The sequence below is a fragment of the Sesamum indicum genome, linkage group LG6 (genome assembly GCF_000512975.1).
Source record: "Sesamum indicum cultivar Zhongzhi No. 13 linkage group LG6, S_indicum_v1.0, whole genome shotgun sequence".
Lineage (NCBI taxonomy): Eukaryota > Viridiplantae > Streptophyta > Magnoliopsida > Lamiales > Pedaliaceae > Sesamum > Sesamum indicum.
The window spans coordinates 7,581,711-7,598,936 of record NC_026150.1 but is presented as its reverse complement, the minus strand read 5'-3'; positions in this window follow the sequence as shown (position 1 = coordinate 7,598,936).

The window sequence follows — 17,226 nt, the reverse complement described above, 5'->3', positions numbered from 1 at the left end:
TTATCGATACTTGCATGTGGTCCCATATCGATAAACATATTAGTTTGCTTGATGGGAAATTTATATGCAGTCAACCTCTATTTCTTTTAATCTTGCAAAGCCATCGTTGCACTAATGTACCCTCAAGAAACGGAGAAATATTGTTAACATTTTATTTTTCCTTTCGGCTATTGTTCAGAAATCTTGCTTCATTGTGCTTGCCAAGCGCATTCTGCACAATTGAATGTTACGCTTGTGTGAAACTTGCCTTGTTGAGGACGCTTGAAATTTCAAGTTATCGCGGTTGGTGAAATATATTTTGGGTTGCATTCTTCTATCCATGTGTTGATCTACACAGCATTCTAACCGAACTCATACATATTCAGCATGCTGGTTGCACTTTAACTGTCAGGCATATTTGTCATATTTGTGGTGGTTCGTATTTTACACCGGGACGTAATTTCTTAATGTCTCAGATGAACTGAGATTCCATTATTAATCTTCTTCATGAATATTTTGAATATGAAGGTTGTTTAGTAGAATTACTGAAGAGCTCCCCTCGCTTGCTCTCATGTCTTTATTCACATCTTATCCACCCCACCCCACCCCACCGGTGGTTCATGTCAGTTAAGGAAACATCGCCATTGTCCAAATCCAAAGCCTCTGTTTTGACACAAGAATAAGACAGACAAACAGACAGGCAGGTACTTCATCTGGGGGACCATTTGGGATTTCATTCTATCACAAAAAATTCTGTTTTGCACTCATCTTCAGAGTATGGTAGTGGAGACCACCGAGACAGCACAAGATGCAAGGAAATGCACCTTTCGATCCCAGGTAGACATTTACTCCCTTATACGATAGAACTGTAACGATAAACTCACCCTTTAGACATTAGTTACGTCTCAAACAAATTATTTTACATTGATAGAAAAACCTTATAATATCGAGTTCAAAGAGATATACAATCAAAAAAGATTGTTACGCTGATCGTCTTGTCCCGTCAATCTATTGATTAAATCTGTATCAGATGTTGAAATAGGTCAACTTGAAGAAAAATTTAAGGTGTGACAAGCACAAAGCAAACAGGGCTGTCTTATTTGTCAACTGCATTGTTGCTTTCAGTACTAGAAACAAACGGAATAAGTTGGAGTTTGCTCCATTTTATATTTCAAAAAGAAAAAGGATTGATCATATTTGAAGGCAGCTTCTTACTTTCAAATGGCCAATAACTGGTAATTCCATCTGTAAACACTTGATCTCTCCCTTTCCCCTCAAAGGCCTGTAATCCTGTCAAGTTGCTATCGTCGGTAGAGTATTGATGAGGCAGAATTATCAAAAGACGAAAATATTCTTCATTAAGAGTAAAAATGGTATTCCAGCTGAGATATGCTATTATGACAAAAATCGTGCAGAAATTAGGGATTCCCGTGCAAGATCCATGGCTAGGATCCTGGAGGCTCATCCGCCGTGCGATCTGGAAGCAGGATTAACGTTGGACCATCTGATCTGAAGATGGAGCACAAGATCATGATACGTGTATACACCATATATTCAATGTCCATCTTATAAATATATTGTCTGATTCATTAAGAGTTAACTCACTTTCATACAATGAAAATAACTATTTAAGTTCGCATATTTCTATCTCAAGACGATAATTAACTTGGACGTCAGAAGGTCTTCGTAGGGGACGAATCCGACTGGCCTGATTATCTTCTGTGATCCTCAGATCCCGTTGATCCGTTTGGCGAACGTGATACGATCGAGATCGTTGTTCGAGGTCCAATCATCTGAGCCGGTTCAAATATCGTAAATTTTTATACTCAAAATATCGGGATTGGCAATTTTAATTCTGTATGAATTCATTATTTTGTCCCATAATTTAAAAAATTTGGCATACTGAGGATAAAAGCAATAGGAATTTGCTAAATGGTCGAAAAGTAAATTTAATTAAGTTGGCCACATACATGTCCTGTGCACACTTTTTCAGCCATTTTAGTGATCTTTGATCATTTTTATTCTTAATATGCCAGAAAATATAGGACAAAATTATCAAAATAAAAATAATAGAAAACTAAATTAATTGCCGCATTCCATATTATAGGGCTGACACTGTAATTTTTTCCCTTGGTCTGCAGTTATATAAGACAGACTTTGAATTGAAAATCCCATTCATATCTTTGTTTCTCCTTCAATAATCACAAGGAGAGAGGGTTTCCTTTAATATTGTATGGCTTATAAGTTCCAAAGCTTTTACTCCATAATACAATGTGTCTTTTTAATATAAAATCATAAAATTCATACAAAATTAGTATGAATAATACCTTATGAGACAAGACAGCAATCGCGTCGTATAATGCTGAAAAAAATATCTTACCCTGGTGGAATCCGTCCATATAATTTCATTACAAAATCTAATCCAAAATAAGAGTCAAAGGATTTGAGATCAATTCTAATTTTAAACTATCCAAACATATTCTTTAAAAAGAACTATTATTAATTAGGACCTGAAATCTCAGCCTTCAAAACTATCGATTCAAATACAATCTGCATCATAATAATAAATCAAATTGCCTTATTTGTCCGGTTAGAGCCCCTAATTATAATCCTCCATATCTTATCTACTTTAATTACCCTCACATTCTTCTCAATCCTCATATACATATGCATCTAATAATTATTTAAATTCTTTCTTGTTCAGAAACAATCCATTTCATCACCAACCACAGAATTAAAAATATATCCATCAGCATTTATTGTGGAGTTTACCAATTAAAATTATAGTAATAAATTTATAACCATCTGATTACATATTAACTCTTTCTGTAAGTATAAATATCTATACATCCACCCTACACGTTGCACAAAAATCTTCTCTATTTTTTCAATGTTTAGGGGAATTGGAAGGTGGTAAGGATACCCCTTTCGAGGGACAAAACAAAAGAAACCTTTCTCAGCTCGTTTAAGGCGATAACATTTGGCAAAAACACGTGCTATTATAGAGGAACCATGAAAGCGAAAAACCATAAAAAAAATTGGCCAAAATCCTAAAAGAGTTGGTGACAATTTGGTTTAGAGGAACCCAAAAAAGACGAGCAACCTTTGAATAAAAAAGTGAGATGAAAAATGCAAATCTGAACATAACAGGGCCGCAAGAAAACACAAACAATTTGGAGGAGGATGAAATGAATGACTTATAGGGGAAGGAGTATACACAATAAAGCAGGAAGGAACTTGAAACTCTTGGAGCAGCTGTTCAATGGAGGAGGTTTTCAGAGTAGAAGAGCTCCAGTCTATCAGTGACTGAAGCACCCTCTCCTCCTCTTCCTCCTCCTCCTGGTGTGAACTCTTCTCCTCCTCTCTATGAGAGGATCTAGACACCCTCTTCTTCTAGGAGGAGACCTATATACCCTATCCTTCTCAAAGGAAGATCCAGGTGTCCCCTCTTCCCTTTAAGGGGACTAAGGACCCTCCTTTCCTCAGGGGGAAGATCCCTCACCCTCATTTTTGAAAAACACAAGCAAGGTGCGAGTGGATCAGCCTGGGAATACGCAAGAGAAAGTTGCGATAATAAATTGCGTAAATTAAAACAAAAATACAATAGAACCATAATTCCAAGGGGTGTACCCTTGGAGTTCTCGGACGTTTGATGTAGTTAATAAAATTAACTGGGCTAATGATTGAATAAAATATAAGAGGTACTAGAACGTAAATCAAGAATTGCCTCTTTTGTATTATTTACTTTGAACCACCTACATTTGATGTGTTCACACAAGGCTTCAACATAGAAGCCTTCTAAAATTGTATCCACACCACACTGGAATTGGGATCTCTCAATTCTCTTTCCTAGAAGAAAATTGGGGAGAAAAATACACACTAACTGTGTATACAAGAGGGGTTCGACCGAGTAGAATATTAGGAAGTTGGAAATTATTTTTCTTACTTGGATATGCATTCATTAGTCATTCCAAATGACTAAAACACATATATATACCTTGAATGGATGCATTAAAATATGGCTAGGTTCATTTAACTATCCATAAGGTAATAAAATCCTTTATTCCAAATACTGTTATATAAGTTCAAGTGAATCCCCTTGACAGCCGGCTCATCAATCTCATTTCGCATCATAGCTCTTTTATTTCGCATCACAGCTCTTTTATATTGTACCATCGCTCTTTTCATATTACATCTTTTTCATATCGCAGCATCGCTCTTTTCATTTCATTTCTTTCTCATATCGCATCAAAGCTCTTTTCATTCTATTTCGCCTTATAGGCTTTTCAACACATCAAGGGGTATTCACGCCACAATTACATTCAATTTCCACAGATCACCACTCTTGTAAGCAACTAGTAATGTAAAGCAATATATCAACATATTCTCATTTTCAGACATCCATAACACATCAAACAACAAACATAATATTTCAATGTATTTTCTCATTCCACGTACACAATATCGTCAATCAAATCAAATTATTCACCACTCATATATTTTCAAATAAATCAATGTCAGCATGAACCACAAATTCATATAATAGTATACCACAAATAAAGAGGACATATATAGATAATACTAATTATTTACTTACCTCGACCTTACAATGCTTTTGTCTATCCAATAGGTAGTGGTTTGGTCTTTTCACTTTACTCCCGTATCCTATAATGAGTTATACCACACACAATTAATATATCGAGAATATCGTAATTTCTTTTAAATATAAGATTGAATATCATTTGTACAATTTCTAATAATTCTTTAATATTCTATTTCTATCGAAATATAAATCTTCGTATTTCCTCTTTATTAACAGATCATTTATTAAATATAATTTTTGAAATATTTCTATGAATTTTCTATCAATTTCTCGTTATTATACTCTTTAATCGAACAATAATTCATATAATTGCGTGTTTGGTTAACAATTCCGATGGAATTGTATAAATTAGCTGTAGTAATATTCAAATCTAATAAATTTAATAATCTAATTGACCAATGATATCATTTTTATATCTAATTTGATATTTAATTCGACACTATTTTAAATAGCCAAACTCGTAAAATATTCCAATTAAATAGTACACCGCTTAATATAAACAATATTTAATAAACGGACTAATTAAATAATATAATTATATAAATTTATAAAATTAAAATAAGAACTTTACCTTCTGCAGCGAACTATCGAACAGATATGAAAATTGCACAATTTGATAAATATCAAATTGTGAGTAATTGAACTCATAATGTTATTTTATTTTTACATATATATATATTATTTAGTACTATATATTATATATATAATAGTATTATTATTATTTTATTTATTTAATTAAACTTTTCACAAAATACCAGTTACGTCCTTCTTAATTTCTTAATTAATATAATTTGCTCTCAAATATTATAACGAGCTCCAATTTAGCCCGTTCAAGTTTTATTATATTCTAACTATGGAGCATAATTTATTTACTAATTAACTAAATTTCATAAAAAAATTACCAATTAATCCCCCAATTATATATTATAATCTTTGGGGCGTCACATTTACTACATCCATACCGACTTCTCAAATTTTCGAAAATTCAGTATATACACTTTCAAAAAAAAGAAAGTGTGCAATTAAATTAATAGATCAAGATATTTCAAGTAAAATTTATAGACCCAAATCCGCCTTTATTTTTTGCTTGATGCGGCATGTGGAACGTGGACTAAGTGGCACGTGCGACACAAATTCCAACAACCTTTGGTCGACTTTTGACCTGAATGGTGAGTGGCGATGGAGTCCGATGGAGTGTGTGGCGAGTTCATCCCAACGCCGTGGTGGTAGGAGTCCGGTGGGTGGTGATGGCGGTGCCGAGCGCTAGGGCTGTGCTGGCAGTGCTCAAATTGGCAAAGTGAATGGGTGGAGAGAGAACGGATTCAATTGTCGATGTCGATTGAGAGAGGAGAGGAAAATCTGTAATTGTAAAATTAGGGATAAACTTATGGGCTATAGGCCTATAACTTCTAAAAAAAAAACTAGATTCAGTCTATAAATTTGTGTTTTTACACAGATTCAAGGTGTAAAAGCTCATAACCAAACATTGAAATTTTTTTTGCCTATCTCGGGAACGGGCTAAAATACAAATCCAAACACAGTGTAAATCTTTTAAGTACACTACATCACCTTGGAAAGAACGGGCTCTTTCTCTCTCTTTTTGAAGCATAGGCCAAAAATTTTTATTCCACTTTTTCATGATTTTGTGTTCTCCTTGAATTAGATTCAAGTTGAGAATGAGGAGAAATCATTTGCACTAATTGATAGTGCTTAACGGTTTCAATTTCTTTCACCGAATCCAATTTTTTCTAGTAAGAGGGTCAGATCTATCTTTCGACGAGTTGGTGTGGCTTTACTTTATGTTCTAATCTTAAGTCCTCTAAGTAAATGGATCCGAAAAATAAGAGGAGTCAGTGCTTGTAGTTATACAAGAACAACGACGAGGGTAAATTTCTCATTATATTTCCACCACTTTGCTTTTCTTGTGTATCTATGGTCGTGGTTCGTTTTATTCTGTACATCGAATGCTTAGGAAAGATGAAAGGTACGCCTCTTGATCGAGATTTTATAGGGTTTAGTCATTAATTTTTCATATTTTTCTCTCTTCCACACTTCCGCCTCGCTTCCCGGGTCGATCTGCTCCCTTCACCATCTCGAGGTCCTCAACTTAGAACGTTTCAAATCAACCTTTAGAAGTTGGTTTTACAGCTGCCAAACCTATACACAACTCAAGTCTACAGGTTTAACTTTTTAGTTTGTGTGCATTTTTTTATAATATTGAAATACCATTCAAAGTAAGTGGTAAGCACAATAAAACACAATGTCAGTTTAGTGAACTTTTATCATATTCATCAATTAAATGATATTTTGATATAGATTATCGAATAGAAAATAGCTTTTCTAATTGGCTTTTTGGTCACCTATTCCAATAACGTCAATCTTCCACACCCAAAATTTGTAGTAAAAATCTATTTGTTACGAATTTTGGGTTGTGGCTACTATTATGTACAGTAATTAACTTTTTTTTTCCTATAGTGTCTTCTAGAGATTATCATAATATCTGAATATAGGAGATTACTATCATCTCATGATGGATGATGAATTTCTTCATATAATGCACCAATGTCATATATATGTTCTGAGTATATTAGTATATGACTAATGATTAGTGTTATTAGTCAATTAGTCTATTTTATAATAAATAGTTTATTTAGTAAATTCAATAAAAATATAAGTGCTATTAATCTTTTCTTTTTTAAATTTAGCTGATGATTGACAATGCACTATTGAGTTTTTAATGATTAATTCACGTGAGACATTATATTTTAATAATTATTCCACTCAGAATAAAAGAAAAAGGAAAAGGGTTGAGTTCACCTACTAAGCCATTTAACCTACTTTTTAATTATTAATATTAATATTAATATTATAATTATGATGAAGGAGAAGAAGAATAATCATCATTAGTCTCTATTTTAATAAGACAAACACCATAGTTGCACACAGCTTCAACTGATTATACAAACTCCAACCTCCTCTATTTAGCTTCACTCGATATTATTGAAACGGTCCAAACTCTGTCAAAAAACCTAACCTAATTACTTTGTCAATTTTAAGCCCATGATTGTGATTTCTTGCAGCAATTTATCATAAAAACACACGCAAACCGACTAGTTAGTCTACTCATGACGGAAGGAAAAACAATGAACGAAAAAACAAGTGCTCCAATTAGAAGGATTCGGCAAAAAGAAATAGGTACGTACTACGCCAGTGGTGGGGATGGGTGGCGGCGAAATGACGTAAAGTACTTTTAAGTGTGCAATCATGCAATAACCCAATTGGTATTTGAAAATCACATTTTGATTGCTGAATTATATACACTCCTGTTCTGTTCACCAAGTATACGAACGAATGATTCTTATATTCCTCAAATTTAAAAGGAAAAAATATTATTTTTGTCCGTTAAGTATACCTAGTTTTAATTTTAATTCGATAACTATGTTCATTTTTGTTTAGGTCCAATAACTTACGAAATTGCTTACTTTTAGTCATCTTGCAGATTTTCGGACAATTTTATCCCTATGACTGCATATGAACTAAAATTGTCTTTCAAAAGTTGCATAGGGGTAAAATTGTCCGAAAATCTGCCAGAGGACTGAAAGTAAGCAATTTCGTGAGTTACTGGATCTAAACAAAAATGAACATAATTATCGGTTTAAAATTAAAATTAGGCCTACTTTGTGGACTAAAATAATACTTTTCCCAATTTAAAAATAAAATACATATTGATCATCTATTCACTCGACATACTGTAAATCAAGATGTACCATTATACCTTAAGGCACTGTTATGTTCATATGATAAAATTAAATGTAATGGAATTTGGTAGGATGAGAAATTGAATGATAATTAATTTTATTTTTTATTATATATTGTTTGTTTGAGGTATTATATGTGTTATATGCCATATGATAATATAATATAGTATTTGGTTTAATGAGTTATAAAGTATGCTTCAATGTAAAAAACCTACTAAGGGCATCCTTTTCTAAAATTATTTTTATTTTTATATTGTATCTTGTGAATGATTAAAAAAAAATTTAAATTATTTATCAAAATAAAAATTAATTTGTTAAATATTTTATTTATTTTATTTTCATGAATACATATTCAATTTTGCAACTCATCAAAATTCAATTGTTTTTAAAAGTCCCAAAAAAATAAAATAGTATTTTCTTATTATATTTTATTATCTAATTGTGACAATTTAAAGTACAGAGAGTGGAAGGACAAATGGGGAAAGATAATTTTAGTATAGGATTATAATAATTGATGGACTGTGTATCCTATCTAAAGATGGAATTCATCATCCCATAAATCCTTATAAAATAATACCAACTAAATGCGTGATTATGCATGATAATTAATTTTATCATGTCTAATCACATAAACTAAACGTGATGTCAAGTTATTAACAATTTATATTGCATTTGTTTTACGGTATCATTTTTCTTCAGTAAACTTCTTTTACTATCCATAATTTATAGAAATACTAGAGTGCGGCCTATGCTATGTAAGAGTTTAATCTATTTATTATTAAAATTATATTTTATATGAAAATAATTTTTTGAAAGTTAATTGAAGAAAACTCTTAAACAAAATTAAAGTTTATTTTCGTAATATACTGCATCAATATTAATAAAATTTATAGAAATTTACAATTAGAAGAATATAAACAAACCCATGTAGTTGGGTTTCACATTGGATGGTGGCTACAAAATTAATTTTTTAGGGTTGGTATGTAACGTTTTAAGTCGAGGATCTCGAGACTAGGTATCAAGAGTTCTATAAGGACTTGCATTAATTATATTACTGTGTTTCATCAGCGACAGACATTTGACGTTTATGCAATTTTAGTGGTTGGTTCAGAAGGTCGCCAGCTGACTAAACTGACTCGGGAAAATTATCATATGAGCCTTGGAGGTTTGGTCGGTATCACTGGAATTTTCGGGTTCGATAGTACGGGAGTAGTTCTCAAATTTGAAAAAATCATGAAAGTCATGTGCACACGATACATGCATCTTGGATATGACGAGACATGATCATGTCGCAAACATGACTATTATAAGCATTGTCCAGCACGGTCAGAATGAATAGTAAGGACGATGGGTTTCAAGAAAGTATGTGATAGCAAACACAGTCTCGATTATTAAGCATAGATACCTAGTACAGGATGAGAACTGACACCCTTTTATGCAAAATAAATAGCAATTTACCTATCTATATTTTTAAAAATACTGTATTTTCAAAAATACAGTCCTCAAGCAAAATATGCAAAACCAAGTCTAAGCTAATTTCTTCAAATCTTTCTATCTGTTTTTTGTTCAGATTCAACACCACCTTATTCAGATGGCTACGAAGTTCCCACATGTAAAGTATGTAAACTTAAGAAATCATTATATGGTTTAAAACAAGCTTCAAGACAATGGAACCAACAATTCCCTAAGAAAATAACTGAATTTGGGTTTGTAATCTCCCCATGATCATTGCGTGTTTGTTAAACATACTCAGTCTTATTTGATTGCCCTTTTGGTGTATGTTGATGACATACTTGTGGGCTGCACCTAATGATGAACTCGTTATGGAGGTAAAGCAACATTTAAATGACTTATTCTGTATCAAAGACCTGGGAATTGCTACTTATTTTTCTGGGGCTTAAAATTACACATTCTGCACAAGGGTTGACAGTTTCACAAAATAAATATACATTAGACATTATTAGGGATACAGGGCACTTAAACTATAAAGCCACCACCACACCATTACCTGCAGGATGCAAACTATCTGTAAATGCAGGTGTTGCATTGGAGGATGCATCCAGATATAGGAGGCTCATTGGGAGACTCCTATACTTAGGAGTTACACGCCCTGACATATGTTATGCAGCCCAACAATTGAGCCAACACTTGTAATACCCATGCCATCATCATTGGGAAGCTGCAATGCACCTCATAAGATACTTGAAAGGGACAACTTCGACAGGTTTGTTTTTCCCAATTGATAGTAAACTTGATCTAAAGCTCTTATGCCAAGATACAAGAAAGTCTTTGACAGGCTACTGCATATTCATGGGAGAAAGTCCTGTGTCATGGAGAACTAAGAAGCAGACTACAGTGGCTAGGTCCTCTGCTGAGGCCGAATATCGAAGTATGGCTACTACAACTTGCGAAATAAATTGGATAATGTACCTCATCAAGGATTTTAAGGTTCCAGTCGCACCCCTGTGCCATTTTATTGTGACAACAAAGCAGCCTTTCACATTACCGCGAACCCTGTATTCCATGAGAGAACAAAGCACTTAGAGATTGACTATAATGTGGATTGAAATAAGTACAAGGAAGGGATCATCCAGCCTAGCTACATTGTCTCAAAACAACAAGTAGCTGATTTGTTCACTAAAGCTCTATCTGGAAGCCCCTTCCTCTATCTACGTTCCAAGCTAGGCATGGTTTCGCTAGACCCAAGCCTAGCCTGCGAGGGGAGTGTTGAAACTGCACAGAAAACAGATAGAAGATGTGAAGAAATTGGCTCAGACTTGGTTATGCAAATTTAGCTAAGGAAGAAAGAGAAAATGCAGTACTTGGCTGCTGTATGAGCGTTGCAATTTCACTTGTAAAAGTGTGTTTCTAAAGACATGTTTCTTTGTATACGTTGCTAGATAGTTAAATTAGTTAGACTGTTAAGTTAGGTAGGTTAATTAGTTCCTCATCTTCTTCCCCTTTCTTGATATGTATATATATATGCACAACTATACTGCTGCAAAAAGATACTCTGTAATTTCTCTTCCTTCAAACAAGAAAATGGAATTCTTCTTCCCCTCATACATTCTCTCGGTTCTCAACATGTCCTATATTTTGGATTTGGCTCTCTGAGTCTTTAAACCACATTCCATTGTCTTTGTCATAGTGTTGTATATTGGCCTGTAATATTATTTTAAGGAGTTGTGTACTCCATCTCTGTAATAGTTGAAATAGGAATCCTCATGCTTCTACTGAAGGATAAAAACCCAACAGTGGTATCAGAGCCTCGTCTTTGATTTTTCGCCTCGGTGGAGGTAATCTTCTCTAAACTCCTCCTTTACTTTTTTCGCAAAATATTATTGCTAATCTATTGACTGTTTTTGGGCGATTTCTTGCTTGCCGACGATATCTGTATTTGGCCGATATTTTTCGACTGCTATAATTATCGGATTTTTAGGCGATAATTATCTGAAAATTCTACCATGTTTTTTGTCGAAATTTATTGCTAGTTCTGACTGCACTTTGTGCAATTTTTTTTTTCTAAAAATATCCTCTATAATTGTGCGAAATTATTCTCTGCTTTGTGTTATTATCTTACTGAAATTTTATTATCGCTCTTAACTGTGGTTTAACTCCCCCTAATCTCCCACCTGGTCGGACTCCTGAGGTCATCGGGTATCTGGTCGGGAATTAGGATGGAAAAGGCCTTGGTGTAATCTGGTATTACTGTGATAATTTTTTGGACGTTTTTGCTAAATCTGCTGTTGAAATTGATTCCTGCATTTTTGTGTTTTTTGCTGCCATTATCACTAGAATCCTTGCCAAAATCTTTCTGTCTCATTCTGGTATATTTTCGTGCTTGACACACACACACACACACACACACACACACACATATATATATATATATTTGTTTAATAAACTTTGAGTTGAAAAGGAAAATATCCTTTCTTCAAAAATTTTGAAGTTTCTTTTTAAAAACTTCTGAAAAACAGGAACTGTTGAAATTTTAAAATTTTAAAAAAAATAAAGTTTCTAAAATTATTACTAAGTTGTTTTTTAAATTATGGCCGATTATAATTTTCAACCTTTGGATGGTAAAAGTGATTTTTTGATTTGGGCAAAAAAAAAATGAAATGAATACTAATCCAACAAAAAGTTTTTAAAACAATTGACGGCAAATTTGCCGAAGGGGTTTCAGAAGAAAAGAAATTAAAAAATGACGAGTATGCATATTCATCTATTATTTTGAATTTGTTTGACACTGTTTTAAGAAAAGTTGGAAAACAAGTTTCGGCAAAAGATTTATGAAAAAGATTAGAGGAATTATATACAGAAATATCCTTACCAAGTAAATTATTTTTACTCGAAATGTTTTTCCATTATAAATTGCATTCGTCCAAAAATATATATGAAAATGTAGATGATTTTACAAAATTGATTCAAGACATTAAATTACAAAGTGATAAGAATATTGATGATTATTCTTGTTGAATGCAATCCCTGATGATTATAGCAAGGTTAAAGCTGCCATTAAATATGGTAGAGATAATATTAGTCTTGATACCGTTATCAACGGTATAAAGAGTAAGGAAATTGATTTAAGGATTAATAAACCGTATAAGAAACAAAATGAGGTAAATTTTGTTAAAGGAAAACCAAAATATAGAAATTCCTTTCATAAAAGACATAGCAAAGAAAGGAATAAAAATCACTGCAGTTCCGAGTGTAGTCATAACGAATAAGAATCTAGGGAAGAAAGAAATAAAGATAGGAGATGCTAAAATTGTGGCAAAAAGGATCACTTTATAAAAGATTGTAAAAGATCAAAACAATTTAATAAAAATAAAGAAGAAACAAACTTAGTACTTGAAGAAAAAGAATTAACTATTTATTGATTTTGCATCAATCCATAATTCTTCACCTTGTGATCGCTATGTGCTAGGTGCATTAAATTTTTCGTAGTAAATAATGCGTCTTTGTGACTTTACCTTAGTGGCAAATCTGTCTTTTGTGTCTTGCCTAAGTAGCTAAGTGTCCTTAAAAATGAGCCTATGTGGATGTTTAATTTTGCTTATGTGGTTGTGTGATTGTGCCTTAGTGGCCATATGTGTGTGCTTGAGTGGCTAATTGGGTCTTCGTGAAATATGCTTAAGTGATTGGTTGAATCTAGGTGGTTTGTGAACCTTTGTGGCTGAATGTGCCTCAATGGCAATATGCTATATTTTGATTTTTTACTTAGTATTAATTACTGTGTGCAAATTGTTAAAAGTTCTTAGTGTTAATTAAAAATTGAGTTGTGCGTTATACCTCATGATATCATGTTGCTAACACCTCTTTTGCAGATAAAAATGGCTGTGATGAATTGCCAGATCCAAAATGCTCCGGATCTTGTTTCCCTAACGAGTCTTGGCCCAAGGTGAAGCATGTAAGAATAAGGTGGCCCATGACCCATTAATTATTAGTAGGCCCAAAACCCGCACCCACTTGAAAGCCCACGACGCGACCCACCACCGACCCACCCCGACCCGATTACTACTTAACCTAACTCTTCTCTCTCTCATTTGTTTCAGTCGTCCATTTCTCCCTCTTTCTCACTCTTGACATTAACTCTCCCTCTTCTCCTTCTTCTTCCTCCACATCCCTCCTCACTACTTCAACCCCTTAAAAGGGGATCTTGGCCTCCAGCCATTCAACCGATCGAACACTCTCTCCTCACCTTCTTGAGTGTCTTACTAATAGTTCTAAGTGAACTATAAGTTGGGTCTCAGTGATCAGTTGATTTGTCGAGTCTCAGCGACCAAAATATTAGAGGTGGTAGATTACCTTAGTGGTGCAGCCGTGGGTGTGTTTGGGTGCGGTGTCTTGTGAACGTTGTCCCTATATTTTGGATTGGCTCTCTGAGCCTTTAATCCACATTCCAATGTCTTTGTGATATCTATTTTATTTTTCTGAATATTGTTGTATATTGGCCTGTAACATTATTTTAAGGAGTTGTGTATTCCATCTCTGTAAAAGTTGAAATAGGAATCCGCGGGCTTCCGCTGAATGAATAAAAACCCAATAATTATTATACACATAATATATATATATATTAAAGGGAATATAAAGATACATTTGGTATAACCAAATTCAATCCAAATAAAAATGGCTATAATTAACTAATTATTTTTCCGGCCAAAATTTGGAAAAGTGGAAACTGAGATCTAGTGAGCTAGTTGGTAATGGAAACATCACAGATAATCTTGCTTGTGTGCCTTTTGCTGTTCATCTGGCGGTGACTGTAAAATCTTCTAAAGTGGCGTCAAGTAATTAAGCTTTTCAAAATCGTAATATTATTCCATTAGCCTGTGAAGATTACAGCAAAAGAGAGCAAGAGATTGCGATTGCTTCGATTCACATCGACATATCATCTGCTTTTGTGAATTTAAATCATGAAAAAATATGAGTAAATGAGAATATAAATCAATAAGTTACCTGAATTTTTATCTGATTTGCGTAATTTCTACTCTTTTTTTGGGGGGGCGGGGGGTGATCGGCCAAATATTACACTTTTAAGATTGCAAAATTCAAACAGGTGCCAAAGAGTCATTCTTGAACGCGTTTGTTAGCACCAGCAGATTTCATTAGAAACAACACAATACAAGACAAACAACTACTTGTTTCTCACTTTTATGGTCACAATAAGTTTTGAGTTAAATTATAGGAGAAATTTTTACTCTCCTAAATTAAATTTATATCACTTTTGTCCTCATTCGTTATGAATTGGCACTTTAAGTCTTATAACTTACAAAAATTAGCACTTTTGGTTCTCATGCACTTTTTCATTTACAATTTAACGATGTAGGTTACGTGTCTAGCCTTTTTTTTCAATAATAGTATATGAGTGTTTCATATGACCTACTTGATTTACTTGTGGAAATATGATTTTTTTGTGTTGCTTCTACTTAGTTTCAACTTATAGATAAATGAGAAGAATATGATTCAATTTTTGTGAAAAAAGAGAGAAATCGCTATGTCTTTTACCCTAATTTTCTTCAAAATTTATTTTTTCCGTCAAATTTAATTATATTTTTCCTCAAAATAGTCCCAAGTTGGAAAACAAATCAATTTTCTCTCCAGAAAAAATACTTAGTGATCAAATGCTAGGCACGTATGCTACATAGTCAAATTATAGATAAAAAAAAAAGTGGATGAGGACCAAAAGTGTTAATTATTGTAAGTTACAGAACTAAAAGTACTAATCCCAAAATGAATAGGATTAAAAGTAAAACAGGCTTAATTTATGAGACAAAAAATATTACTTCCCCTAAATTGAGCAACTTCCTCTTAAAAAAGACTAATATGAAACAAATTCCTACGAGAAAAAGAAAAAGCAATTTAAATCCCTTAACATAGAAAAAAGAATTAATTAATATTAATATTGAAGTTACTTGAACAAATTCGTAGAATCCAATAATATATGTATTTTATTTTATATGATTTTTCTATAATCCTATTTTTAAAAAGACAAAGGAAACGCATGACCCATTTAATCCATACATCCCTCTTAGAATATTGAGATCGCGTCGCTCTATTTTTATTTAAAAAACTTTTGTATCTATTAATACTTTGACAAATTAATAAATTCCAATTAATCCCAATAATCATTACTTGCAGCGCTTTTACTACAGACAGTAAATATTTTATTAGTAACTCAACCCTCGGATATTTGTTATATTAAACCCAACATTGCTTCCACTCAGACCTGCACTCTCATCTCTCACGCACTGTCGCTCTCTCTCCCCCTTTCCCCCCTCTCTCTGTCTCTCTCTCCTTGCCTCCCTCTTCTTTCTCTCCTCCAAACAAACAAAAGCAAGAGGTGGAGTGAGAGTTGTACTGCGAGCCAGTGTCTCCGATGTCAGGGAATGGCAGTGTAAGCAAGCAGAACTCCACGGGGAAGAAACTGGATCGTGGGCAGAGAAAAGGGTGCACGAGGAGTTGCGATTTCGGGATGCATAAGATCAGGTGGGAGTTCAGCTCGCCGATGAGATATCTCAAATATCTTGGTGGGAAAGTGGCGGCGGGGGGGGGGGGGGAAAGTGGCGGCGGTGGTGGTGCGGAATAGATGTGCACCGGGGCCGGTGTCCAAGTCTCATCATAATCAATACCCCAAAGAAAGAGCAAAGCCAAGCGTCGCTCCCGTCGATTCTCAAAGGGCTGAGGCCATTCATGATTGCATAGACTTCATAAATTCGTCTGCATCATTGCCGAGATCTAATTCAGTTGCTCGTTAGATTATTAAGTTCTTGTCTGCTTGTGATCATGTAATTAAGTTTGTGTGTACTGTACTCAGTCTATCCCCACTTCTCCCTACCAAATCCGAGTAAAACAGAAAAAAAACTGAATAAAACCGAAAACAGCTTTTTCTCAGCGTATTGGCGTATTGGGAAGGTTTCGTGTTTGTGCGTGAGTGTGGTGTTTTATCTTTTTGGTATAAAAGAATTTGATGGTCTCGACTTCAACACGTCTCAGACCTCATGTTCCTATTTCATCTTTTGCTGATGACTGTTTTCTATTTTTGAAAATTAATAACAAATCGATTAATAATTTGAAGTTAATAATTTCAAGAATTCAGAAAAGTTTCAGGACAATGGATAACTGGGGAAAATCAATGCTCTTTTTTCCCCCATACTCCGGATATTAAAGCTCATATAATTCAATATCTCAATCTATCCCCCACCGACTTTAAATAACAAATATCTGGGAATTCCTTTCACAACGAATCGAATAAATAAAGAAATGTTCTATGAAATTGTAAGCAAAATTGAAAATAAACTGAGAATCTGGTATAATAAAATGGGAAAAAATGCAAGCGACCTCCTCTGATATCGCAAATGAGCAAATTACCCCTTATTAAAAAAT